Raw genomic sequence first — 27,955 nt, 5'->3', positions numbered from 1 at the left:
GGTCACACAGGTTTGGGGTCCATTCGTGGTTCGCATTCCACTTTTGGAGTATATGGTTTGTGTTGCCCCTATGCCTATGTTTCCCCATTGCATCCTATTGTAACTATACATTGTTTGCACTGTTTTCTAAGACTATACTGCATATTTTTGCTATTGTGTATATATATCTTGTGTATATTTCCTATCCTCTCACTGAGGGTACACTCTAAGATACTTTGGCATATTGTCATAAAAATAAAGTACCTTTATTTTTAGTATAACTGTGTATTGTGTTTTCTTATGATATTGTGCATATGACACTAAGTGGTACTGTAGTAGCTTCACACGTCTCCTAGTTCAGCCTAAGCTGCTCTGCTAAGCTACCATTATCTATCAGCCTAAGCTGCTAGACACCCTATACACTAATAAGGGATAACTGGGCCTGGTGCAAGGTGCAAGTACCCCTTGGTACTCACTACAAGCCAGTCCAGCCTCCTACAATATGTAACGTATAATCTGTAGTATCAGCCATGGTATCTAATGTGTTGCCACATTATGACTAGTGGGGGACACGCCCATGCCATGCGATAAAAATCTGCCGATGGCTGTGCACATCTAGGACACACCGGGTCTGAACTTGGGTATATTAGTTTTATGTGGGCTGGAGACAAATAGGAGTGATGCACGTAATTGAACTGAGTGTATCGAAGTCTGGTATTACGAGAAACATTTTTGACGAGCGGATAATGCCGCCGTCCAGGCGTTGTGGGACAAGGGAGAGGGAAGCTCCCCATCCCAGCTCGCTTTGGTGCACATCCGTTCGAGGTATACCTGAGCTAATAATATTGAGTATAATCTTGAAATTGCGCCCCTCGTATTTCCAATCGAAAGAATCCCCATAAAGCTCACCCGAGTTTGCAAGGCCTGCTTTGCGCCACAGGGATGCGTTGTGATGCCATATTAGAGCTTGGGCCCTAGGCAACTGAGTCCATGGGAGCATGGGAGAATATGGCATTGGGGCGCCCCTACCGTGGACATATCGCTGCCAGCATGACTTTGCAGCTTCTGGTAAAACAGAGCCATGCGGTGGACGGTGTGAACTGTCTAGCAGCCAAGTGAACACCGGGAGTGGTGCAGCATCTCTATTATCGCTGTACACTCCGCTGAAGGGGTCTCAACGAGCCATAGGGCCGGTTATTGTAATTGGGCTGCTGCATAACACAATTCGAAATTAGGCATGCCCAGTCCTCCTTTCAACTGTGGATTTTGCGTTATGGACAGCTCCACTCTGCGTCTGTCGCTGCCCCATAGTAAGTCCATCATTATGGATTGTAAGGTCTTGAAAAAAGAGCGAGGTAGAGTAATCGGGAGTGCTGTAAATAATATAAAAATCTCGAGAGGATGAGCATTTTTGCAATAGCTATCCACCCCATAGGTGACAGAGCGAGAGCCACCCAAAATGGTAAGGAACCTTGCACTGAGCGAAGAACCCTGTCTATGTTGCCCTCTCTGAGGTCATCCATAGAATGATAGATCTGTATGCCCAGATACTTAAAAGTAGTATGGCACCACGGTAGTTGATAATTTGGAAGAGCGGATGGAGCTCTGATGGTACAGGAAGAGAGAAAAAATGCAAGATTTAGACCAGTTGACCCGTGGGCCAGATATGGTTGCAAAAGTGTTGATTGTTTCCATTACCCCGGCCATGGAAGTAGTATGATTGCGCAAATATATCAGAGCGTCATCCGCATACAGAGAAATAATATGATGTGTATTAAAGTTCCGGGATGCCCCATGTAGAAGCTTGCGTGCGCAGCTTGGCCGCAAGCGGCTCCATGGCGATTGCAAAGAGTAGGGGAGACAGCGGACACCCGTCTGGTGTCTCTACATATTGGGAAGGTCTGAGGGATAACTTGCCCCATTTTCACGCGGGCCATGGGCTTAGCATACAACGTCTTAATCCATTGAATGTATCCAGCCCCAAACCCCATCGCTTCAAACGTGCCAGTCAGAAAGTCCCAGCTCAGCCAATCAAATGCCTTTTCTATATTCAGGGACAGGGCCACTGCATTGGTAGGGGACTCAGAATTGTGTATTATATGAAGTAATCTTCTAATATTTAGGAAGGTGTTTCTACCAGGTATAAACCCCGATTGATCCTCATGGATCAGATGCGCAAAAAGGGAAGGAGTCAGTTGGCTAAAATTTTCCCCAACAACTTGCAGTCGGTGTTGAGCAAGGAGAGGGGGCGATATGATCGGATGTCTAGGGGGTCGCGGCCAGGATTTGGGAGCACGACTATAAGAGCCTCATTCATCGAGTCAGGTAATTGCGCCCTATCATATGCCTCATTAAACACCTGAAGCAGTGGCTGTAGGAGATAAGTAGTTTGAGATGTCAGATATTCCACTGATAAGCAGTCTGAACCCAGTGCCTTGTTGCGAGCCATCTGTGATAGCGCTGAGCGGATTTCCTCTGTGCTAATTGGACCATCTAATGCGTCAGCCTCCTCAGGCTGTAATCGTCTCCAAGGAGCGGACACTGAAAAATCAGCCATCTGCGTTGTAGGTGGAGGAGGACTGTATGAGTATAGGGACCGATAGTAATTGTAAAAGGCATCATTGATTTCTACCTGTGAATTTACTATCCGCCCTGAACTTAACCGGATTGCACCCACAGGTGCGGGTTGAGAGGACTGTCGGACTAGCCAGGCCAGTAAGCGGCCTGCTCTATCTCCCTCTGCATATTTACGTGTCATATAGTGTCTATAATCATGTCTGCTCAATCTAGTATCCGCTTCCCTGTAACTCGCCCTCAGTGATTGTAGCTCCTCTACTGTCATCTCATTGCCTGCCACCCCCAACAAGGCAGTCATACAGTGGCCTCGCACCACTACATTGGACGCTGTGTTACCATTTATAGAGAAATAGGTGGATAAACACTGGGCAAGTTCAGCACAGAAAAGGGGTGGGTGGTCCGACAGTGCTTCTACCTGCAGGTGCCACGTAGGGATCCGTGTGCGCGGCTTACCCCAACCCAGTATCGCACAAAGAGGGCTATGACCTGATATAAAGCGAGCCAGGTAGTCTGACGCATGGATTTTGTGTATTACAGCCGGCGATGTGAGAATCATGTCTATCCTGGTGTATACAGCATGGACAGGGGAGTAAAAGGAATATTCGCGCTGTGTCGGATGTCGCAGTCGCCAAACATCACACAGACCGTTTGTCGACTTCCAAGTAGCCAGCTCGCGCAAAATACGACTGCTCGGGCCAGTCGGGAGAGGTGGGAAGGACCTATCTATGTGGACGTCCATGACACAGTTAAAGTCCCCAACCCAGATGCTATCTCCTGTTGGATCATGGAACAGCCCCGTTGATAATGTGTGTAGAAAACCAGGCTGATTAATGTTAGGAGCATACAGCGCTACTAGTGCCAGTGGTGCACCATCCAGGCTTCCCTCCACTACTACATATCTGCCATCAAGATCAATCTGCGGGCAAGTGACCACTTAGGGCACCCCCGGAGTGATCCAGATCGCTACCTCACAAGCAAAAGATGAGGATACCGTGCCTAACAGTTGCCCCTTCCAATTTGTCCGAGTTTTATCCAGAGTAGCGGCTGACAGGTATGCTTCCTGAAGCATGGCAAAATGTATCTGGTGCTGTTTCAAGTAGGCATGTATGCGCTGCCGCCTGCACGGATTCGCCATCCCCCTTACATTCCATGTAAGCATGTTATACCTTGGAGTGTTCGATTGTCCTTGCACAGTCATGGGAATACGGGAACGTAGAATGGTGGGGGAGCGCAGAGATCCCATACTATGACGACCATGAGGAGTACCCGGAGCATCCTACCCCAGACACGCTTGCCCCTAAGAACCCACAGCGTACTCGCCACCCACCAGGACAAGTGTAATGTGTGGCATTGATGTAATAGCCCGGGGTAAAAACAAAGGGAGAACCCCACTGAAGAAAAACAAGAGAAACAACAGCACTGATAAACAATAGTGCTAAGTGTGCAAAAAACAAAAGAATTCCTGCGAGCAGGCATAGGGTCGAACAGGTCCATATGGAATGGGGCGTGGATGATGTAGGTAAGCTTTAGAGGTGCACATTCCCGGCCCAGTAGATGGACTTACTCAACCCGCCTCACAGTGCACCAACAGGGGAGGCCCCAGGTCGTGTGCCACTCCCCGCGCTCATCTCTGTCCGATCTCCAATGGCATATCCAGCCAGCCGCGTGGAAGTCTCAAGGACTCAGTACATAGACAGTCATCTATATCTAGGTACGAATCAAATGTCATCTGCCGAACGCAGGGTGAGAAGCGGACCCAGGAGGGAGTCTGCAGAGTCAGAATGGGTTTCATGCTCCAGTTCAGTGTCACCTTGTTTTAATGTCTCCGCTGGAGGGTCGGCCACAAATCGCGTCGTCTCACGTAGTAGCCGAGAGCGCTCCTCTGCCACCTGCTCCACAGTTGGTTTGATCCTTGAACGCGGCAGGTGTTTGCGTTTCTCCTTGGGGGACGACCATCCCTACTCCGAGTTTTCCGAGTGTACAGACCGGGCAAGACCCTTGGTGTGGAGCTAGGTCCATGCATCACCTGGAGAGGTGAAGATATGCACCTTGGGCCCGTCTTGTACACGTAGTTTGGCAGGGAACAAGAGCGCATATTTGAAGTCATGTTCACGAAGGCGCTCTTTTACCTGGTAGAAGGAACTACGTTTTTTTCTGGACTTCCGCAGTGAAGTCTGGATAAGCTGTGATTGATGCATTCTCAAAGTGCCGCGGTCCCAACTTGCGAAACATTTGAAGTATGAGGTCTCTGTCCCGATAATTAAGTAACCTGGCTATTATGGGGCGATGATGTGCTCCCAGCGGTGGTGGTCTGCCCGGGACTCTGTGAGCACGTTCAATCGAGAAGAATTTCTGGATTTTGTCCCGCAATACAGTCTCTGCCAGCCATTTTTCTACAGAACAGTTCAGCACAAGGGCCCTCGGCTCTCTCTGGGAACCCCACCAGGCGGATATTGATCTGTCTAGATCTACCTTCGACATCATCGGCTCTGCACTTCAGTCCGTTCACCCCTGACGACAAACGTAGTACCTTTTACTGTAATGTTTGGACCGTTGGGGCCAGTCCAGCCAGGTCCTTCTCCGCCTCCAAGACCCGGTCTACCAGCACGCGTTGGTCGTCCCGGAGTAGCCTGACATCCCCCACTACTTCTCCGATCTTTGATTCCAGAGTGGTCTTGGTTTCCACAATGGCCTGCAACACTCTCTCAAACTGCGAAGTATGGTTGCGCAAAGTGAGCTTCATCTGCCGCAACGCCTGGACAGTCATATCCTGCTCCTTAGTTGGGGCGTCTGGAGCATCCATAGCCCCGAGGGTGCTTTCGCCATCTTTGGCTTGCCCATTTGGTCCCCACAGCAGCGAAAGAGGCCGCCAGGGGAGAGCCTTTTGATTAAAACCACTCAGATTGCGTTCCCGTAGATCAATGATGTGGGAAAGAGATCATCCGGCACTCAGGTTTTTGTAACTGATCGCCCACGACAGCAACAGTTTTCCGCGTCCATATATCTACACGTTATCTCACTTGGCAACCACTCAGCATATGGTGTAAGTGCAGACCACAGGATGTAGAGTTCAACTATCCCTGCGGAGGCGATAGGTGGTGCCCGGTACTCCTTCTGCTGCTCCTGGGGTAGGAGGCACACTTTGTTAGTAGTAGGGACGGATGTCACGCCCTTCTTCGTAGGGTCAGGCAGCACAGGGGCCAGGGGCCATACTCATTCAGGCCATAGACCCGGTCACTACATAGGCTTTATCTGATCCTATGTCTTATGGTGCGTTTCAGTGGCGCGGTACCTCCGCGTTATTCGCTTCTACCTTGGATCATGTGTTCAGCAGCCCCTGCAAGGGAGCACACTCAACTGCAGGCCCCCAGGACCAGTTGCATCGGGGCGGCGCGCCCCGATGTGTGCCGCCGACCAGCCGCTTGTGGTGCACAGTACCGGATCACAGGAATTCTGTATACAAGCCAAGCGGCGCGCGGCAACCGAGTCCGCCCTTGGCCTCCACTCCAACGGGTAGGCACCTCCACACACGACAGCTCGCGGACGCACCCCAGGCCTCACCTCTGTCCAGTCCGATTCGAGCCAAGCGCCCCGCCGCTCAGCCTTCTGAAGCTTCCACGCAGTCGAGGCACCCTCAACGGTGCCAGGTCAGCGGGGAGACATGCGATCCGCCGACATGGATTGGGGATCGCTTATTTAGCAGGAGATTTTGTACGGCCGGGATCAGATCTGCAGATTATGCTGCCGTTCTGGTCGCCATCTTGGCCACTTCCACACCCCTGATATGGGTTGATGGTGGTATATTAATTACTTTTGGGAAAGTGATCTCAGTTTCTAGGAGGGTCATCGGATGAGGGTGAATAAAGTACAATAAAAAGGTTAAAAATGTCTAAGAATCTCCTAATGTTATCTTGTGTTATCAACAGTTGTATAGTGAATTTTGCTATTAGAATGGCATCTTAGTGCTGATGAAGAAGGCTCCTTTTTGTTTTGCATACCTTTGACCTTCCAATCCACATAATTGCTTACTGACTCAGACCAAGCAGGCATGTGCCAAACTTTGCACACACTTAGGTAATAAAATGTAGCACAAAAGTACAATGAAGAGGTCAGCTTGGGGACAGGGGAGAAGTTGTGCTTTTGAATACACAACAGCTGAGGGATATCCCAGTGGGTGTAGACCCTGTTAAAACGCTTTACTGTGTGATGTGCAGATGTTGTGTTCAAACAGCTGACTTGGGTGAAAAATGCAGTACCAGTGGGCTGCACTTGTTGTTCCACAGTCTGTGGGTACATGGGCCAGGAGAAAAGCCACTGTTCAGCCTGCACCTAGAGAGAGGAGAGAGGTCTGTGTGTAAAGGGGCCAGGAGAGAGGCCATAGTACAGCATGTATCTAAAGAGATGAGAAATGTCTGTGGGCACAGGAGGCAGGACAGAGGCCAAGGCCACTGTACATTATGCATCTAGAGAGGAGGGGGGTTCTTTGGGAACAGGGGCCAGGAAAGGCACCACCCTATTGCAGCATGCATCTACGGAGGGGTCTGAGGTACAGGGGGCAAGAGAGACACCACCATACTGCAGCATGCATCTAGAGAGGAGGCTGGAGTTTGGGGGTATGATTCAGAGGACAAGACGGTTACCAACGCACTAAGCAGAACATTGTGGGGGGGGGGGGGGGGGGCAGGGGACAAGCCAAGAGACAGGAGAGAGATGATTTTGATGTGTTATTCTTCACAGGGAGGGGGAGTGAAGACTGTGGCCAAATGGGGGTGGGGGCATAGTGCAGATCGACTGCTGCCCCCATCCTTACCCTACAAGCATTGCTGTGCATGACAACAACCTGACAATCATGAAAGGTCATGGGGATCCTGTCTAATGATGCAATAGTATAGTGCCCAATAGTTGGTAATACTTAGAGCTTGGATCACGGATTGCCTAGATACCCTACTTCCCTATAGGATACAAATCGGGAGTCGCTGGAAAGCTGGTGCTCAGTGGTTCTCCCCTCACTTGCATCTTCTTAAAAGAAAGTGTAGAGGTTTAGAAAGAAGATGGAGAAACACCTATGACCCTGTAGCAAGGGATGAATACAGGAAAGCAATTCGATTTTATCATACAGAAATAAATCAGCGCAAAGCGTATATTGCGCTAGCAGAATTGAACAAGCCTCAGGCTCCTCTAAAGAGGTCTTTCAGGTGCTCAAAGAAATTCTTCAGTCTCCCCTAGATAGGGACTCAATTGAAGCTTCAGAAGAGCACAGTAACTATCTGGCTCTGTTCTTTCAACAGAAAATCATCAATATTTACTCGAATTTTTCTAAGAGTAAGGCTAAGGCTGAAGTTCGGGCTAACCATCCTTTTAATTGTGTAGCCACTACCTCACAATTTACCCCTCTCACAGGATCAGGTTGTCTCTCTCCTTACTTCTCTGAAGTCAGGATCTCCACTTCATTGTATAACAGAGGTCCTCCTCTGTGGAAGACCTTAGCAACCTTCTATAAGCCCACCAGAGACCTTAGGTCTGCGTCAGCAGCACTGGCCACATTACCTGGAGTCAAAAAAGCCAGATAGGGTGGTGCCACAATGGCATAATTGGGGAGCCAAACTGTGGAACTGCCTCCCCCTCCAACTAACCAGCCACAAACTTAATTTTCGAAAGGCACTTAAAATCTGGCTGTTCTAGATCTAGCCGTTTCGCCTTCTTAGTTATGGGGATTGTCCTTTAGCGCTGGGAGGCCTTCTGGTAGCCATGCGCTTTATAAGTCAATTAACATAACATAACATAACATCGAAGCTTAGGTTGTTATGTTATTTAGAGCTCATGTTATGGTCTCAGAGAAAAGCAGAAACAGCTTTATTGACATGTTTCCTAGACTTCTCTATCTGCAGAAACAATTTAGTTGACCACTGCCACTTCTGTCTCTGGCAAATGTTGGAGCACATCAAGGCAGTATGTTGGGAGAGGGACATTAATTTATCAAAGGTATCCTCCACTGGATGTTGGCAATCCACAATGCTTTCAATCAAAGGCAGCAATTGATCTCTGGCCAACCAAAGTAATGCCCTCATTGGTAAACATAGGTCTCTGTCAATGCCATTCTTCAAAGACCTCTGTTTGGCCCAAAACACTAAACTATGGCCCAAAATCCAGACTCTGACCATTTTGGAGACAAGAAGGAGTAGCACTCAGGAAAAGGCTGCAACAGAATAAGGCAGTTTTGAAGATGAAAGGCAGTTAAACTGAAAGATAGCAAATAAAATACAAATGTACATATTTGATTGGATGGTGGAGTTGTGCAGGGAACATTAATTAGGTAGTGACTTTAAGAAACAAGCATTTGCAATGCAATAGGTCTCCTGTTCGCTCGAGTAAGATCTATTTGCGTTGAAAATTCCGAACTGGACATTTCTTGCACATAAATTGAAAATAAAAAGTAAAACAGAAGTTCGCATGCACTCAAACGTATTATTGGCAAGAATGCAATCATCCATGCCACAGGGTCAATGTGATGCAAAGCAGTCATCTACTGTCCAGCGAGATCACAGAGCGTAGGAAATAAATAGACAAAAGTAGTCCAGAAACCATACGGAAAACACCAACCCTTGTATGTTTTCAGTAGTTGGCCGGTGCACTCGAGGAGGGCTAAACACCAGAAAAGGCATGACGTATGCATGCCTTCCACTAACGAAAGCAAGCGAATTTTAAAAGGCAAGCCCACAAACCAACCAAACTCATGGGCATGCGGTGGGCGTGGTTACAAGCCCATAGAGATATTACAGCAGGGACAGAGCGCTTTGCGCTCGACCCTAAAAAGTAACTAACTCTGAAATTGGCTTTGGAAAAACAAAACAAAAAAGTTATGTTGTTTGGGATATTCTTGGAATTGAAAACAGTCTACCACATCTGCTACAATTAATGTGAAGTTAGTATGCTGTGGAGAGAAAGCCTTGTAGACTTTTGAACTGCTGGGAGGTAGAGACTATTAGAAAAATGGTTACTATGGAAACAGAGCTAAAAGAGTGTGGGGGGAGGGAACAAAAGAGACTGGAGTGTGAAGCTGAAAAGCAGACTGGTGTAACAATTGCTCAGTAGGGTATGTATGTCTTGTAATTGACAATATTTTACAAACAATGAATGAAAAGCACAGACAGCAGTTTGTTGAATGTTTTTAAGGGCTGCCGTGTGGATCTGCAAATTCACCTTGGACCACATGTGGGGCCGTGCTAAGCCCCGCGGTGGATCCATAAAAAAACCTACCAAATTGGGCTTCTTTACAGGTAACATGCGAAGGGTTACAAAATAGTGACCATTTAGAAGTGGTATAATAAAACATAAAAGAAGAAATGAAGTCTGTGATTTGTTTAGTACAGGAGTATGTGTGAGAGCACAGTGGGAAGGTTATCCATTATTGGTACTTTTCTACTGAGAGTGGAGGAGGATTGTTATATTTCTGACTTCAGATTTGAAGTGGAAAACAGAGGTTAGCAGATATTAAAATAAAGGCTGTACAACAGCAAATTGATTTTACAGGTATGTTAATTAGGTTGTACTATAAAAACGTATATGTAAAAAAATATTACATGTGTATATAAGCTAAAACAAAATGTGTAACTTATAGACTGTACAGTAAAAGGCAAAATAGCATGGTGGTTTGATGAGTTATTACATAAAAATATAATGAGCAGCAAATGAGGAAGACGAAATATAGTTATTTTAGTAAGCCAGAATGAAAGAATGTGTTTGAAATTAGATGTGGGTGCCTGCTTATGGTATATAATTTAACAATATGTAATTTGCACCCACTCACAGTCAGGCACTTACACATTCAGTTACTCCTACAAATGTACCTATGTACCCACAAGTCTTGTAGACAGAAAGCGACTAACACACTCAGCCACACACCCATAAAACCATTCACAAACCCATTTACTCACCTATACACAGACTTACATAGTCATTCACACTCCCATGCAGGCACTATCACACCTATTCACACACCTATATAGCCATTTATGCACGGTGCCAGTTATAAGTGCACTTACACACCCATACACTCGGTTACACACCCAGACACCTACCCATACATACACATACCCATTTACAAAACCATGCAGCCACTCACACACCTAGTCAGTAAACTTAAATATGCTTCATAAAATACCGTTTAGTTTTTTTTTTTTTTTTTTAAATGAGAACAGGTCACAGGTAAGAAACGTACAGCACAGAGCTCACTGTAAGCTTATGAAATACTAAAATCACTTATCACCTAGGAGACAGATCTCAGCAGACAGTCCTGTATCTTCTGAACCACTACTCTGCACACTAACAACCAAAGCAAAACATCTAACCGTAGAGGTTAGTCTACTGCAAACAACAACACCACCATTTGTGAACCTGGAAAGAGGTTTTAGTGCAAATGTCAGATTTGCACAAACCACTACAATATACGATCAGTAGCAAGTGCTTAGCGGCTGGACCATTGTATCACAAGCTACTAGTAAAAGTATTCTTCATCGTGGAGAAAAGTGTGAGCAGAGGGGGTCAGTCTGTTGTAAATATCTACTGCACTGAGCCATCACCCTAGAGAAAGAGCTTAGTGAACAGATGAATTAACTGCAATCTACTACTACAATCATTCATCACAAAGGAGAGAGGCCTAAGGAAACTGGCCAGTATGTCATAAAACAGAATTATACTAAGCCATTACTGTGGAGTGAAGTCTCAATGAACAACTTAGACTGTCACAAAGCACTACCATACACATACATCCGCAGGGAACGTGTATCAGTGTAGAGGCTAGTGCACTGATAAATAGTACACCCACTTTAAAAACAGAATTATAGCTAAGATGATATATGTTACAAAAAGTATCACTCAATAGTAATACACAAATAATACAAATTTAACTTACGCAGCAAAATAGTATACATCTTCTGGACTCAAAAACCTTTACAAAATACTTACACTCACTTGATGACATCATCAATGATGGAATTTGAGATGTCATCAGTGATGTCACTGACCATGTCATGAGTGATTTAATATGTGAGATCATAAGCAGTGCATTATGGGGGGAATAAGTCATAGTTAGCTCAGATAATCATCATCATCATTATAAACATTGATTTCGATCACTAATGACTATAAAAGTACAAAAACAAAACATACAAAAAACAGCTGATCAATAACCATGAGTGCCATGCAAATCGAAATCTGAGATGTGCAAATATTAAACGTTTAGGTCCAAATTAATTCATACGGATTGTATGTCTGTTTCCCTACTCCACTAAATACAGGACAACAGAGGCAGTGTAATTTTACAATGGTTGCGCTTAAAACGCAGAAAGCCAGGCAGACAATGTACCATTTGTAACTCAACCATCAAAAGGACTTATGTGCTATGTACTTTTGTGTGTACAAAGAATCATGCTGATCCCGGGATCTGTTATACGCAAACCAAAGCAAATGATACAATAAAGCGCAAGCTCTTATGGTACCGACATGTGGACCCAGGTTGTTACATTTTTTGGACTCCATTGCGTGAGCAAAGTGTAGTTTATCCATATGGGCCCTTCGCCAGACAAAGCACCAGTGCATTTTAAAAAATAAAAGAGAAACACAGCCGAAAATGTGTACAAAAATAAAATCTGTGATAAAAGTACATTCCTTTAAGCATAGAAAAAACAAATAGCGTGTGTGGTAAACTAACTACAGGGGATAGGCAGAATTTAATACAGATCAGAAATGAGCTCATCTGGACCCTCCCACATGACTATCACAGCAGTTTCTTTTTGCATGCGAACGCCAAATCCAGGCAGGCATGAGGTATCGAGCGACGGTGAACACCACAAGTCAAGAGGTATCAGTCCTTAAAATCCTGAGTGCCTCCATGTGCCTCCTAATGCCCAAATTCCTGCACGGGGCAATAGCCATTTAAAGGTCAAGTGCGCAAGCACTTTGACATGTTGTAAGTATTGTGGGTTTTTTTTTACCACGCCCACCTTACAAGCCTCACTTTCATTTATTTGTGAACTTGCCTTTCAAAAAAATCACTTGATGTAATTGGTAAATGCTTTATGTTTGTCCCGCCTTGGGGCGGTTTGGTTACCCCCTTGGACACCAACCCTGTTACATGCACGGCTGGCAATATATTTCAGCGTGGGCAAACTACTTTTTTTTTTGTCTGCGCTTCGTGGCTGGCATGACGCTCACAGCACTGATAGAGCAAACTCGATTGGAGGTATCGCTTTTACATTATATGCAATCTGATCTGCTTAGTGCATGTTCTTTGCAGCTGCCATATTAAGCCTGTGCACGCAGAGCGCACACGTGATCAGTGGTATAGTTTTTACATTATTTGCACTCTGATCTGCTTAGTACATGTTCTTAGCAGCAGGAATATTAACCACATGGGCTTTATAATGTCTCCAAGCTTCCACTAGACAAAAGTATGTTCTTTTGGCTGGCAAGGTGCTCAAAGCGTTCAGAGCGCGAACTCAATCGGCAGTATCGTTTTAACATTATATGCATTTTGATCTGCTGAGTACAGGCTCTTTGCAGCAGACAACATTAACCCTGTGTGCTACCTTATGTTGACTCCAAGCTTCCACAAGACAAACGTATGTTCTCCCTCCAGAAAGAACATAAATCTGCAGAGTTATTTTGAAATTTTTACATTACATGCACTTTTGTGATTTGCCTAGTACACGCTCTTTGCAGCAGGCACATTAACTCTTTGCGCTACCTTATAATAAACTCAAGCTTCCACTAGACAAAAGTACGTTCTCTCCAAAAAGAACATTAATCACCAGAGTTATTTTGACATTTTTAGATTATATACACACACTCTGTTCTGCTTAGTACACGTTCTTTGCAGCACACACATTCATTGTTGGTCTTGTAGTTTTATTTTTCTAACGTGTTACAGGCTGAAAACGAGCCCTTGGAGTAGTATTCATAGTTGTCCAGCTCCCTAGTCTGATGCGTGATTCGCTCATTTAATTTATGTTTCAGCTTTGCATTCCGGGACTTGTAGTTTTATTTTTATAATGTGATACAAGCTGCAGATGCAAAGCAGAAACCTGACTAGATGAACTACACACTTTAAGAGTCTGTGAAACGTGAGCCGTGTCTGCGTTTAATTACAAAACTAATCTCAAGGAGAGCTTACAGTTGATTAAGCTGTACTAAGGTCAATATTTTATAACTAATATTTCAGTTCAAAACTGACTAAGGATTAATAATACCTTGCGTGGTGGCTCTCCTCAAGCTTGTGAAAAATTATGGCCATTTTGTTCGACTCCCCAGACTGCAGGAAAGGGACAGTGATCCAGTAAGCACACATTCTTGGAGTACAAATATTTATTTCTTGCCCCATGGGCAATGTCGTTTGTACCAACTGCCAAGTAAATATATTTTGAACCTGGTAGTAGTTTGTGTTTTAAGGGCCTTGTTTAAAAAAATATTCCAGTAGGCATACTAGCCCTTTAGTTATAGACCGAGCCACTGGAATTATGTGGCAGAAAGGACCAAAATATGCGGCAGGGTTGACCAATTAATGTTGCAAAAAAAAGTCCAGTTATGCATTTACAATGCCGATAGTTCCAACTCAAGTAAATGCGAGACCTATTGTATCACAAATGCTTGTTTCCTCTGGAGGCCATATGCTGGGCAAAGAAATAAAAAGTGTGGGATGTCTCCACACGCCGGGCACTCATTACTCTTGCATTATACATTAGCCCACTTAGTACAGAAAGCTATAGTATGGAGAGTCTGACACCTAAACTGAAAAACAATATCCGAACCAAAGGGGTGGGGGAGGGGGAAGAGTTTGGGGGGTGCAAGGTGATCTCATCAATCTACATTTCATACATGGGGACCATTTTGAAATTAGTAAATGCTGTAACTAAAATACCTCTACTGCTGTGAATTGTTTCTAAAGGTACATACTTCCTATAGGCCGATTTGATGACCATTTTAGAAATGGAATTAGATTCCTCCCAGCCATGCCCAGAGCTCCTCCAACCCCAGCTTCCTGAGTGTAGTTCTAACATGCATTAGCCATGGCATTTCATGGGTACAGGGTAAGGCCAAGAGATCGCTTAAGGGTTCCCTGTACATTCCCAAGACGGGTGAAGTCTATAATCTATGCCAGTACACCAAATGCCTGAATTCAGCTTTCCAAGAGATTTTTAGGTTTTGCCTGCAAATGTGGGCTTGCAAAATAATTTGTGGACAAAAATAAATCTGAAAAGGGGCTTAGAACCCGCCCCTTACTTACCTGAACATACCATTGGTTTAGTCCAACGTTGCTATGATGTACGTGCTTCTCACCGGTCAGCATGTTGTCTCCATGGCATCCGCTTGCACTTCTGCTCTTGCTTTGCCATCCTTGCCAGGTGTGGAGTTCAGACCAGGTACAGCTTTCAGGCACTGGCTAATGGCCTGTGTCCTTCTGCTGCCTACATGCCCTGAAGGCACTTTTTTTTATTATTTGCCTTCAAACACTACATGCAAGTGGATTGCAAGGGTGTCTTCTCTTTATCCTGTCGCTCTTACCATATCATCACATGGCCTGAGGCATTCTAACATAGTTTAAGTGTAGTGCTGGCTTTTAAGCTATTCAGATAGCAGTGCTTGCTTCCCTTTTAGTGAAAATCAGTTACAATTAACGTTGTGAAAATAATGATGAAAAAATGTAAAGCGAGTCTCATGCTGACCACTTAAAATGTATTGAGGCCCCTTTTATGCAGTGCTGACATGTCGTGAAATTCTGCAGCTCAGTTTTTGCCCGTGGAGTCATAAAAATCAGTCCTTACCTATTGCTTTGGCATGGGCCAGGCATTTCCTTGGCTTTTGCATTCACCATCGGCCAGGCCTTCTATTTAGTAATTTATGTGCAAGCCCCTCCCAACTGAAACCGCTATTTTTTTATTTATTTTATACTTGGCAAGTGTCAGAATAGGGTAGAGGAGGATAACTTTAAAGTTGTGGGTTCAAGAACACATAAAATATGCTTGCACGAAACGCTGCATGCCCAAAGGCTGTTAACACTAAACACAGTCTTTATATTTCACATCAGAGAAGATCGCTCTGTGGCTTCTGCGTTTAGTTTGTGCATGCAAGGACTGTAACTGCATTTACATTGCGCTTATTACCACTGACTAAGTGTTAATGCGCTTTATGTTAAGCCCATAAACAAAAGTGAATTATTTACTACTTAAAACCACTAAATGTTTCTCTTTTGACTAATATTACGCCCATTAAAGTAAATAATTTTTCATATGCTTCAAAACAAAAATAAATTAATTATTAATATCATGTTCACAATGGTAAAGTAGAAATGAGCATGAGTTGTTGCTACTCCTGAACCCAATGTTGGTTGTCTCTGGTGTTGTGATGAATCTTGTAGAAGTAAGAGAAAGATAACATCCATTGGAGGAAGTTTATAGGTCAGCTGCACAGCTCCACAGTGTGGAGATTTTAAGAGGTGCTCTAGCCCCGAAAAGTAGACTTATAATGGCTCAATCCAAAGTATATATAAAAAAATGTAAAAAAAAAAAAAAACACAATTATTTCAACCTTGTTAAGTCCATAAAGAAAAGTGAATTGTTTACTATTTAAAACAGCTAAATGTTTGTTAACTAATATTATGTCCATTAAAGTAAAGCAGAATTTATCACAGGCTTCAAAACAAAAAGAAATTAATTATTAATATCATGTTCACAATGGTAAAGTAGAAATGAGCATGAGTTGTTGAAATTAGGAACTAAGGAAGGGCAACCATTTCTCAGACAGTTTTACCAAGTTTAAAAATGACAAAATAATGAATACATTTACAATATGTGCTGCATTATGCTGCATAATTTGCCTTTTCTCACCGCATATTTTACTCAACATTATTGCAGTGGCCCTAGCGATACCTTAGATCCTAAGTGAGCATAGGCAAAACGTATTGCCTTTGTTCTAAATGCCATGTTGAGATCCAACGGAGTCATGGGGTACTCTTTGGAAGGGCTAAGAGAAACCTGAGGAATCTACTTTCTGCTAATGTTAGAATGTTACAATTAGCGTGACCCCAGATCTCGGAGCCATACAAGACAGTTCCCAGTGCCTTCACATTGTGTATTTCAATTGCTGGGGCAGCTCTCTTTGAAATGTTTTTGCTGAAAACAGTTAACAATCTTAAGGTAAAGTGAATCAAGGAGAAGTCTGATTTTTGTACCAGCACGGACCAGCTCAGGTTTGGAGTTAATCTTATCCCTAAATAATTAAAATTAAAAACCTGTTCTATTGGGTCTGTGTTGACATGCAACTTACATTTATACATTTTGCACGGTTAAATATCAACAATTTCGCTTCGGAGCTATTAAGTTTTAACCAAAGCTCTCTAAAAAGTATTAAAATCATTCAGGAGCTGATGTAGGCCTTTGAATGATTTAGAAATCAACAGAGTGTAGTCGGCAAAGAGTAGAACAGGCACTCTCTTGCCTGCCAATTTAGGTGAATCACATCCATCCCTGCCTGTCCAGCCATTTCACTACATCATGTATTTAAAGCGAACACAGTGTGGGGGCTAGAACAAATCCCTGCCTAACCACCTGCAAACACTTGTGGGGTGGGGAGTTACCCTGCTTCCCCACCTGACTCTTGCGTAGTTGTCTTCATGCAGCCGTACAAGGATTGCCAATATGTTGGGCAGGATGCCCATCTTATCTAAGGTTGATCACAGTGTTGCAGTAGGAACTAGGCTGAAAGCTGCATGCAAGTAAACAAAGGCGACAAAAAGTTGGCCCCTGTTGACTGCTACGGCCTCCCAAAAAATACAATTAAAGTTAAAAATCTGATAGACCCTGCTAGAATAACTTCTGAACCCCACCTGGAATTCCGATAATACATTGTTCGCCTCAATCCAATCTAAGAGATGTGCTAAAATTTGCTTACAGATGATTTCTTGGGTAGCATTAATTAAGCTAATCGGTTGCTTGTTACTCTGAGCACTGTGCTGGCCCATCTAGGTGATTGGGATGATCTCTGCATCAAGCCAGGTTGCGGGGATCTGCATGCCCTTTAGGAAAGAGTTTAAAAGATGGTTCATATAAGCAACCCAAACTTTCAGACGGGAGCTAAACAGCTTGTTTGAGTCTGATTGGAGCCTGGTGCTTTTAATGGTGGAGTGAACCTATTTGCCTCTACCGTCTCCCTATGCTCAAATAACAGAGTACTTTGATTCTTTAGTTTGTGTGCCAGAAAGAGATAAATACCGACCCATGTTTTATCATCACTACAGGCATACAGATTACTAAAGTGGGATACCCAATCCTGTGTTTTCACAAAATATTCTACTGTCTGCCTACCGCCATTGTCTCTCAATGCCAAAGTGGTTTTACTTAGAGGTCATAGCATGGGACAACATGTCCCAAAGCGCATTTTCCCAGTTTCTCTTGGCGTTTTCCAGTTCTTTTTTTTTTTTTTAATAGCCCACCCAGCACAAGCTGTGATCTATTCGTGGATTTGGCTGCTAACAAAAGCCCTTTTTTGGCCAACCTACAGGATTTAGGGCATGGCCAAGATGGAGGCTACAACGGTTGCCTATTCGTGAGCTCTGCCATGGCCCCGCAATAATCCTTAACCATCCTGCATAACGACTATCAGCCCGACCAGCAACGTCTAAATACATAATGTTAAGCTAGGATGACAGATTGGAAGCCCCCACAGGAGCAGTGACTGTAAATAGCTGTTGAACTTGGGCTGCTGTGAGCCCTGTGGTTGTGCCCTGAGCTGCACTGTGGAGGCCAGCTGTGACAGATCACCCAGACAGCGCCCCCTACAGAAAGGCAGAATATGAGGCATATACAGTAACAGCAACACAATGGCAAGTCCCAAGGTGTGCCATCCAGGTGTTGAGGGACTGCCTCCCCAACGCAGTGGTGCAAAGTTGGGCTTCCAGCGTGCGGGCCTTGTGACCAGGAGCGAGCCCGCTTCGGCGAAAGTGCTGGGCCTGAGATGATATGGAGGGAGTTGCACTTGCCCGGCTGGAAGGGGGCACTGCGCGGCCGACGGCGAACCAAAGTCTGCACCCTGGGGCTTGCGAAGCAGCAGTGGGTCCAACATGGCCTGCAGGGGATGGGGTTGTCTGGAGCCTGATGACTGCCAGAGGAGGTGAGAGAGACCCTAGGGGCCCAGACCCTCTTGCCAGCGGGGGCCGGAGGAGAGACAGTACAGTGGTGGAGAGATCCCTGGCCTCAGAGCAATGTGTAAACACACAACAGGATGAGGTGTCCTCCCTCAGGACAGCTCTCACAGCCTTAACAGCTAAAACTGATACCCTGGAACGTAGGGACGAAGAGGCGGGGGGTCAATCTAAGAGACGCAACCTCCACTTTGTTGGCTTCCCAGAAGATGCTGAGGGCCAGTTGCCGGAATTGTTTCTTGAACAGTGGCTCAATGAGGAGTGCCCGTCCATGACGATGTCTCCTGTGTTCGTGATCGAAAAGGCGCACTGTGCACTCACCCCAAAGTGGGAGGTCCGCCACATACCCTCATCACAAAAAATTCTGAACTACAGAGACCAGGAGTCTATCCTTTGAGCAGTGTGACAGACAGGTGACCCCAAGTTTGAAAACCATGTAATATGGATTTTCTCATGTTACACTCGCCTAGTGCAGCAACTTTGGGCCTCCTTTGGCGCTGTGAAGCAAAAGTCAGAGCCATGGGACTACAGTACATGCTGCTTTACCCTGCCAAGCCTAAGGTCCTTCATGCTGACCCGCCTGCTTCCTACTACTCCAGAGGCAGCTTGGGACTGGCTGGAGATACGTGGGTATGGCTGGATCCCTGCCCCACTATCGCCCGGACCCACCAGCTCGGGGACCTGCGCCCCTGACCATTGCAGGAGAAGAGACAGAGAAGAAGCCGAGCGCCCCTCTCCTCTCAACACGTAGTGGTCCAGCAGGATGGTACAATGGCCCTGGAGGATCCAGGGCAAAGACAGGCGGAGACCAGGAGGCATGTCATAGATCCCAAGAAAGAGAGATCAGAGAGAGAGGAAGCGAGAGCACTGGTGGAAGAGGTGACAGCCTCCAGCTCAGACAAATGTGGCATTGGTCTTACAGATGAGATAAGGCCCTCCAACGGATCCAGAGACTGTCCCCTATCCATGAAAAGGCCCTGGAAGAAACAATTTACAACGAGGTGGGTGATGGGCCGTGTTCCTTGAGCCAGAGACTATAACTGCCAACAAATCCAAACCAACAGCAGATACCCTAAACAGATGGTATAGTGCTGTTAGAAATGGGCAAGAGTCAGATGCAAATTGTTGGATGGGCCACATATGGTCCACCCTCTATTCAGTTGAAAGTGACTGATGCGGGGGACAATGAACTGTCCCCAATCCATATCCCCCAGCTTGGGCTTTATTCTGGCCAAATTCCAGGACAGAATTTTCATTAGCTTGTTGGTGCGATCTAGAGGTACAACCTGGCTGCAAGGAGTACAATCCCCTTCCGGAGGACAAGATCTGGCCGACCTATCAAGGGTCAACAGTGGGCTATCCCCCCCTCACCCACCAAGGTGCGAAATGCTCTTAAGCTGTAGATGTTATGCTCTTCTCCAGCCATCAAAGGTCTCACTCTTTCCATGGGCTCTGGTACTGTAGTTCTAGACTCACCGAGATGACTAAATACAGGCTCTTCCCAAGTGACGGTGTTGGTCAGTCAGTTAAAATCACCCAACCTGCTATACCCATACAATTCCTAGGCTGTTCGTCTTGGGGCACAGATAACTACAGCCGCTGAGTTTCTGTTTTTTGTGTGTAAAATCAGAGCGTAACTATAACATTACTGTAACCTTTATTTTTTGGGTGAGTAGTATTATATATATATATATATATATATATACACACATACATACATACATACATACATACACACATACACACACACACTCAATCCTAACTGGTGGCCAGAGCTTTTCCCCCCATTGGCCAATTTGGTTCTGCACTACCAAAACTATTTGACTGGCTGACTGCAACACTGTAGAAAATGTGGAATCCGTCATTAAAATACTTGGGCACTCGGGCCCAGAGTCCTGAAAAAAAAAAAAGTGGCATATAATGGGCAGGGTATACGCACCCTACCCTCAATCCCATGTGTGAGGTGGCAGGCATAAATATTAGTACTTACCTCATTCCGTCAACTAACTATAATGTTACTTTAACCGTATATTTTTTTTTAAGTGAACATATATTGATAATAGAATATATTGCAGACATGCAAAGTGCAATACGTAATTTAATACCATTGTTGAGTAATGGGAGGGGACAAAACTCACGAGATTTGCTTCCATGTGTAAAATAATTGTTGCTTGCAACCTGTGAGGCAGTAAAATGTCATGTTCTCATGTCACTTTTGCTGTACTGTGGTAACACATTCAAATTTGACCTTCACACTTTAGTGATAACTTATGTGAATGCACAATTATTTGTACAGTTGCTCTCAAAATGACGCGCTGTTGGCCGACATTTATTTTCATTGCCATGGCATAAACATATGTTTTTATATTCACTTATAAAAACACAGTTAAAGTGTAATAACAGTGATGAATTAAAAACAAAAAACTTCTGAAATTTCCCAGTTATGGGTAGCTCCCCATACCACAGCTTGCAATAGTCATGCAAACCGTAGCTCATACATCAAATGCAATGCTCTTGACCTCACCCTTTGATGTAACATGTGACATCTCATATTACATAAATTATTTCACATATTACCTTATAATTATCGTTATGAATGACTATGGATGCAGTATCATCTCTATGCATATATGTTGTGCTTTAAAGACTTTGTACAATGTCTTCTTATTTATTGAGGTAAATAACTGCGGCCTGTTCTCAGGACAATGGGTGTTCTGACTGAGATACAGTGCTCACCTCCATCATCAATGCCCAACCACCACTGCTCCAGAACGTTTGCAAGGCAGCACTGGGCCCACTTAAGAGTTTATCAAGATCAAAAGGTAAACCCCTTGTTTAGAAAGAGCTTATCATCTGAAGCCATGGTGCTCCCAGAAGCCCAAGCACCTAGGAAAATAAGTATGTGCATGCGATACCCCCCACACTTCCTACCCCAAATTTTCCTTACTTCCATTTCCCTCTGCAGTTGTTCACCTGCACATTAATGTAATTATTAGAGACAGGTATCATAAAGGGTCCATACATTTTGTTTTGGGGGGGGGGGGGTCACTCTGGCTTGCTTCATTACCTTTTTAACACTCTACTAATAACTGTTACTCAGTCAGGCCTGATAACTCTCACATTCACCATCATGCCCATTTGATTTCTAGTCACTTGCCTATGCTGCATCCTACTTGCCCAGTAGACGACCAGATGCCATAAACTAAGCAGAGAATAGACAAATAAGTTACTTACCTTTGGTAACCTTCTTTCTGGTGAATACTGTATCTAACTGCGGATTTCTCACCTTGTGAATATTTCCCAGACATGAGACTGTATACAGAAATTTCAGAAAGCACTCCTGAGTGCCAACAGATAGAGTTGTGTGGCTCAGCACCAACGTAGCTCAATTCTAGAAGTGACGAGCAGAGCCACATATAAGTGTCATCCATACATGGTGACATCCGTTCCTTTCTTTCTACACCTTCAGACACAGATCTAGTGCTACTCCTTGGCCTCTCTGGACCTTTTTTTTTATTTCTATAGTGTGCAAGAGAAAAAGTATCCCCCTAAAATAACAGGGGTCAAGTCATGAACAGACCCTCACAAAGTATGCTTATTGTGCCTGGTGTTGGAGCACAACTGCACCCAGATGAATCCAAAGGTTATATATACTGGGCTGCAAGGTAAACTTGTTGTATGTCGCCAAATATTGGAAGCCTTCACGCCTTGACCAGTTGGAACCCAGGGGTGTGAAATTCCTATAGCCCAACTCCCAGGACACATTGTTTAGAGTCAAGGACAACAGGTTTTAAAGTTTATTTTGTCCTTGGCACAAGTAGGCCCAACGCCCTGCAGCACCAACCCTTTGGCTACCAGTTTACAGTACCACATTAAAGAGCAGAAAAAGGAATTGTCTGCAGTTGAGATCATGAGTGTGGAATTCCTATAGCCCAACAAACCAGGACATATTGTTTGGGGTCAAGGACAAGTTTTCATATTTATTTTGTCCTTGGAACAAGTAGCCCCTACCCCTTACAGCACTAACCTTTTGGTAGCCAGTTTTCACTGCATTATGGATCAGAGAAGGGCACTCTCTGCAGTTAGGATAATATTGGTGTCCGTATGGTAATGCTGTTCGAACTTGTACTTATGGTTCATTAATGTAAAGCCTTTATTTTAAGGATGTGAGCTCTAAGGAAATGTAAGCTTGGGCTGCACTATTGACAGTGGTTCCAGTATAAAAATGTGTACGCACGTTTGAAAAGTTTAAGAATATCAACCTATGTATAATGCTCCCAGAATGCTCTCTAATTAGATGCAAATATTTACAGAAACTTAAAATCAAGACTGATAATTATTTGTTTTCAAAATAAAATGTTCTCACAAATGCAACAGAAAAAAGTGCTTTTGCTAAACTACTGTGAAATTTTAGGTAATATTTATTTGAAGCATCATACAGTAAAATGTACTGATGCATGCTAGTATTTCCAAAAAATATTCATAATGGAAAGTCAGTTTAACCAGTTTCATCCAGATTATGGGAAGCGTGAAAATAAACAACCACTGGTGAAGCCAATATGTCGACTTTAGTGGTCGGCCTTTTGGCTTTGTCAGTGGGTGTCTTGTTTTGACATGATTTTTCTAAAACCTAAACATTATAACACACATTGGCAAAAGCAAAAATATGTTTTGATCTCAAAAGCACACATTTTCACAGTAGTTTCTTGCACTGAACAAAATTACTTTGTGTTCTAATATGCTTCTTTTTTAAAAGCAGATGCCCACTGATAGATAGAGAGAGAGACAGAATTTTATTAAAAACAAAAGGTCTTGGTTAACACCAGACCTAATAGGGACCAATTCCTAAAGAAAGTCACAAAAGAGCACCCATAGTATATGTCCTTGCATTAGTACAGATGTACACCTTCCGTGAATTCACAAGAATTTGCAGAATTAAGGCAGGGACATTGTTCTCCTAGAAAAATGTCATGAACTGTATATTACTGCAAGCAAATAAACGTGGAGATTTGCTCATACAAAAATCTGTTGAACATTTACAAGTTCTTTCCTCCAACCACTTTTATCCCCCACCCTGGAAGAAGTTTTGCTTCTGTCCTCGGCAGGAGGTCATTTCCAACATTTCTCTGTATGAGAAAAGAGTACAAAAGAGCTAGGGAAAACCCCGAAAACATGCACGTTAGGTTTGCACGGACGCAAAAGGACATTCCAAACCTGGAACTATTGCTTTTTGTTATCTCCAGCCCCAGTATGCAGATCTGTGGAAAGATGGCAAAATAAAGGAATTGCTACTATTCAAAACGTACTATAGTATGAGCCCTGGCATAAGGAGAGAGGCTATTATCAGAGTTCCTAAATAATGAAAATGCTGCCAAAATGTATTGCTGCACTACGTGGCACGATAGGGACAAGTGGATTTTTTTATTTTATTTTTTAACAGGACAAGAGATTTATGAAGCCACCTAGCCCACAGACAAGTAAATATTTTATTAAATTCCACACCCCAGTGAGATAATATGTATCCATGTGTTAATGCTGTTCAAAATTCTATTTACTGTTGATTAATGCAATGCCTTTATTAGTAGGTCGGCATTCTAAATAAATGTTGTAAATTCGGACTGCACTACTGACGGTGATTTAAGTAAACAAAAAACAAGTAAACATGTTTGCAAAGTTTAAAATAGGCTACATATAATGCTCCCAGAATGCTCTCTGATTAAATGCAACTTTTTGCAGAAGCTTGAAAACAACATTGATGATTTTTTGCTTTCAAAATAAAATGTTCACAAAAAGTGCAACTAGGAAAAAAACTTTTGCTAAACTACTGTGAAACTTTGGTACCATTTCTTTGAAGCATCATTTAGTAAAATGTGTTTATGCATGCAAAAACATTTTCATAATGGAAAGTCAGTGTAACCAGTTTCAACAGGATATTGGGAAACATGGATATAAATAAGCACTGGCAAAGCTAAATAGGTCCATTGTTCAGTCTTCAGGTTTTGTCAATGCACGTCTATTTTGAAATGGATTTTGTAAAACATTATTGTTGTGGGAGCTACTGGGCCCTCACCATTGTAAAAAATATTAGCAAAAAGCTAAAATATGTTTTGGTTGCAATACGCACACATTACCACAGCAGTTCCTGGCACTGAGGAAAATTACTTTGTGTGCCTGTATGCTCCCTGTGAAAGAGCAGATTGTGATTATTGTAATTTAGTGTAACATGAATTTGTAGAGTATGGAACTTGTCACATGTGAGTGTTTCCACGCGCTGAGTAGGAGCGGGTTCCACAAGTAGGATTAGTCACAGTGAAGCCAGCCAATAGATGGAGACCATATATTTTTAAAAACAAAAGGTCTTGGTTAACACCAGACCTAATAAGAGGGCCAATTCTTAAAGAATGTCACAAAAGTGCACCCATGGTATGTGTTTTTGCATTTGGGAAGATTTGCGTAATTCATGAATTCATAATAATTTATAGAAGTAGACCAGGAAATAGTAGTCCTAGAAAATATTTGTGAACTGTATTTTAGCACAAGCAAATATGCAGGTGTAGATTTGCTCATGTAAAAATCTGTTGAGAGTTTACAAGTTTCACTTTCCCTTTAATCACTTTTTTTTCCCAGCCGTGGAATGAGTCCAACTTTTCTCAGTATCGGAAATGATTGGAGAAGAGCAAGTGAAAACCCTTAAAACATGCAAGTTAATAGGTTTGGACAGACTAAAAAAGGCATTCCAACCGTGGAACTATTGGTTACACATACCTCCCGTCCCAGTATGTAGATCTGTGGAAGGGTGGCAAAATAAAGAAATTGCTAGTATTCAAGCCCTACTATAGTACGGGCCCTGGCATAATCAGAGAGGCTAATATCAGATCTCTAATAAGAGATAGCTGCTATAATTTGTCACCACACTACAAAGCACGAAGGGACAAGTAGATTTTTTCTACAGGACAAGTAGATTTATGAAGCAACCTGTCCCATGGACAAGTAGATATTTCATTAAATTCCACACCCCTGGGAGCCACACTACACCACCTACCTGTGTGCATGAGCACTGCTTTAAAACTTCCTGATCCAGTCTGACATCTGGGGGATATTCAGAAGGTTAGGAATCTGTGGTTAGAAGCATTCATCAGAAGCAGGTCACTTTGACAAAATGAGAAATGGCACTTGGTAACAGAGTGATAGAACAGAATGAGAAGAGACGAGGGTGGAGACAAATAGGGGATATGCAGTGGCACAGAACAGACACATGTAACATGGGAAAGGAGATTAAAGTCACCTGGGAAAGAAAATAACACATCTGGGGAAAGTAACAAAGAAGAGACAGCGAAACTTGGGGAGACGGACTCCAAGAGAACAGAGACCAGGAGACCTACAATAGAGGCAGAGGGACACAACGGGGCAGAGAGTGGGAGATCCAGGCAGGGTGATTGTTTGTGCAGCTCTTACAGAGCAGTGAAGGGCAAACTCAACCCAGGGTTCTCTGCTTTTGTGTTGTAAGGCACAGATACAAGGTAGCATAATGTGTGCGGCTTATAGAGGACACTGTGTAAATCTGACTCAAGCAGACCATAAGCACCCCTGCATGGCGCTGCGGGGTTGTGACCCAGACAGCTCATACTTAACTCCACAGGCCTCATTCCAGCACTGTCCCGGCTCATTCAGGATCCGTGCATGTGTGCAGCTTATACAGGCACCGCAGGCACGATCTATGCACCTGTATGCAGCTCATACTGAACTCCACAGGGCTTACCCGGGTACTCCCCAGTTCACACAGGATCCATGCATGTGTGCAGCCAATACAGGCACCGCAGGCTCGATCTATCCATCTGTGTGCAGGTCATACTCGACCCCAAGGGGCTCTGCTCAGCTCATACAGGAACTATCCATGTGTGCAGCTCCTATAAGGCACCGCTGACTCGACCTATGCACCTGTGTGCAGGCCATGCTCGACCCCACAGGCCTCAGACTCACACTGTCCAGCTCATACAGGAAGGATGCAGCTCATACAGGACACTGCAGGCTCGTCTATGCACCTGTATGCAGTTTGTACTAGACTCCACAGGGCTCGGGCACTGTCCGGTTCATACAGGATCTATGCATGTGTGCAGCTCATATAGGCCATTGCAGGCTCGATCTATGTGCAGCTCATGAACACTGAAGAATTCTCACCCAGGCAGGATCTGATAGGCTCCTGTGTCTACTGACCCATGCAAGATCTCTGCAACTTTGTGTAACTCCCACAAGGCACACACCCGGTATAAGTGTCTGCAACTGTGTCGAGTTCACATTGCACATTACAGAACTCTGACCTAGTCAAGACCTATGCACCTGTGTGTAGCTCATACCGGATATTTATGTTCACAAACACAGGAAAAATCTATGCGTGTGTGTGATTTTTAGGGTCGAGCCTGCGTTGCATGCGCTCGCGCATGCGTATCGCAGCAAGACTCTTTTGTATTTAGAAAAGGGCTCGGAGCCCTGTCAACTTCACGTCAGTGTTTTTTATTGGTTCGTGGGCTTCCCTAATAAAATCTGCTTGCTTTCATTAGTTGAAGGCACGCATATGTCATGCCTTTTCCGGTGGCTAGCCCTGCTCGAGCGCAGCGACCAAGTACAGAAAACATACGAGGCTCGCTGTTTTCCATCAGGCTCGTGGACTTTTTTTTCCTCTAATTTACAAGCGCGATCTTGCTTGGCAGAAGTCAAGCGCTTTACATACTTGATTTCTCTTTTTCGGGTTATGTACATAAATGCACTTTTGCCCGATAGGTGAAAAGTCGGGTTAAGAGTTTACAACGCGATCAGCTCTAACATAAGCAAACGCGAGACCCGTTGCATTGTAAATGCTTGTTATAAATGGACACTGCAGGGCACAGACGCAGGCAGGGTTAATATCCCATATGCAGTTGTTGGAGGACATTGCAGGGCAGGGCGCAGGGCACATACCCAGGCATAAACAGACACATGTAACATGGGAAAGGAGATTAAAGTCACCTGGGAAAGAAAATAACACATCTGGGGAAAGTAACAAAGAAGAGACAGCGAAACTTGGGGAGACGGACTCCAAGAGAACAGAGACCAGGAGACCTACAATAGAGAGCAGAGGGACACAACGGGGCAGAGAGTGGGAGATTATAACTTGTGGCAGAAGAGGACACAGAGCAACATAGGACACACATGGGGAAAGTGACAAAGAAG

General features: G+C 44.1%; 1 protein-coding gene across 2 annotated transcripts in view; it reads right to left on the bottom strand.

Annotated features, from left to right (window-relative positions):
* Window positions 1–27,955, bottom strand: part of PRKAG1 (protein kinase AMP-activated non-catalytic subunit gamma 1) — a 242,857-nt gene that overhangs the window by 173,785 nt on the left and 41,117 nt on the right. The window lies entirely within an intron of this gene.

This window comes from Pleurodeles waltl, chromosome 4_2 (genome assembly GCF_031143425.1).
Source record: "Pleurodeles waltl isolate 20211129_DDA chromosome 4_2, aPleWal1.hap1.20221129, whole genome shotgun sequence".
Classification (NCBI taxonomy): domain Eukaryota; kingdom Metazoa; phylum Chordata; class Amphibia; order Caudata; family Salamandridae; genus Pleurodeles; species Pleurodeles waltl.
Note: the sequence above shows the minus strand (reverse complement) of the source record. Positions and strands in the feature narration are given on the sequence as shown.